At 44.7% G+C, this 1,972-nt stretch overlaps 1 pseudogene; it reads right to left on the reverse strand.

Annotated features, from left to right (window-relative positions):
* Positions 1-652: 652 nt before the first annotated feature.
* LOC114686568 lies at positions 653-1,728 on the reverse strand (annotated as a pseudogene).
* Positions 1,729-1,972: the final 244 nt, after the last annotated feature.

Consider the following 1,972-nt stretch of genomic DNA (forward strand, 5'->3'; position numbering starts at 1 on the left):
TGCCTCAAACAATGTAGGATAAGATGAGACAAATCATACATACAGCAGAAATGATGTCTTGGAGACTTTTGTAAATTGTGAAAAAAAAAGAAAAAAAAGGGAAAAAAGGATATTTGTATATGGAAATAACAAAAGTATAAAGGAAATAAGATTTTCTTTAAGGTGTTCAAGTATATAAATAAAAAACTGCTTTTTTTTTTTAAGGAGGAGCAGATGTTTACTTTCCTTACATGTAGGATGGTTCACAAACACAATAATAGGGCTTCATCACTGTGGGAGAAGGGAGCATCCCTGACCTCCTAGGATAAGAGGATCATGGCCTTAGTGTACACTGAGAAGGGAAAGGAAGGTGATTTCACTCTCCTGCCCTTGCTAGGACCTGAAGGGACAGAGTCAGTTCCCCTCTTTCCACCTCTCAGCCAGGAAGTCACCTTGGTGACATTTTATTCTAACCATGGTAGTAAGTGGTAAAGAGATTGGTCTAGTCCCAACCATTATAGGGGGGATAAAAGGTTCAGAAGGTACAGTGCAGATTAGGCCACAAGATGGGGCAGACCACAACATCAGCAGCATGCGACTGATGGGAGCAGTTACTAAGCTTCTTGGCAACCTAGTCCTGGCTTAGCAGAAGGATAGGGGAGATGGATGGTGCTTATTGTTTGGCATTGGTGATGTCCACAAATTCCAGCTTGAGAGAAGTACCATCCACAAGGAAGCCATCCACACCAGACTGGCTTGCCAGCTCTTTGCAGGGGGCTCCAGTCATGGAACCTTTGTAAATGAGTTGGGTGCTTTGAGCCACTACATCAGAGATGTTGGATTTCAGTCATCCCCAGAGCTTCTCATACTTCTTGGTCCTGTTGAAGTGTTGTAGCCTAGCCAATACCAATGGTCTGTGCATGTTCATAGGCCAGGATGACTTTGTTCTATTCCTTCACAATATCTGCGATGACTTTGATTTGCTAGAAAACAACATTCTCAGTGGTACCTGTTTCCCTTTCATCTAACTTCTCCCCAATGCAGGTGAGCACTCCAAGCCCCTCTGCTAGGGCATGCATCACTTTCTGCCCAATCAATTCCTCTGACTCCCTGAAGATATGCCTTCTCTCTGAGTGCCCTAGCACTACTCACCTGGCTCCTTAGTCTTTGGTCATACCAGGGCTGATCTCCTCAGTGAAGATCCCATTGATCACTTGGTAGCAGTTCTGAACAGCCACAGCAATCCTGGATCTAGCTTCTGCCTGGAGAAGTCGATGTAGGCAGTGGGAGTGTACAAACCACCTCAGTGTCTGCTGGCACCTTGGCCATGTTCAGAGTGAAGTTGAGTTCTCCCAGGCACTTCTTCTCCCATTCATCTTCCAGTTTGCCCCCCATGAAGAACTTCCTGGAAAGCTCCTTTGCAGAGACTGACTCACTGAAGGTCAGTATGTAAGGTTCAAAACTCTATTTTCTGTTTTTCCCCTTTTTTTAAAAAAAATTTATTTTTATTCCCCCCCCCCCAGACAGGGTTTCTCTGTGTAACAGCCCTGGCTGTCCTGGAACTTGCTTTGCTTTGTAGACCAGGCTGGCCTCAAACTCAAAGATCCACCTGACTCTACCTCCGAGTACTGGGATTTAAGGCATGCACCACCACCACCAGCAAAACTCTATTTTCTTAGTGATTGCAATTCACTACCTAGTGAACTGCATCATGGTAACGATGTTGAGGTTGACAAGATGCTCAGGCATAGTGGGATAACGAATACAACCAGTGCCAGGCAGCGGTGGCACAGGCCTTTAATCCCTACACTTGGGAGGCAGAGCCAGGCTGATCTCTGTGAGTTCAAGGTCAGCCTGGTCTACAGAGCAAGATCCAGGACAGGCACCAAAACTGCACGGAGAAACCCTGTTTATAAAAGAAAGAAAGAAAGAAAGAAAGAAAGAAAGAAAGAAAGAAAGAAAGAAAGAAAGAAAGAAAGAAAGAAAGAAAGAA

The sequence above is a fragment of the Peromyscus leucopus genome, chromosome 2 (genome assembly GCF_004664715.2).
Source record: "Peromyscus leucopus breed LL Stock chromosome 2, UCI_PerLeu_2.1, whole genome shotgun sequence".
Lineage (NCBI taxonomy): Eukaryota > Metazoa > Chordata > Mammalia > Rodentia > Cricetidae > Peromyscus > Peromyscus leucopus.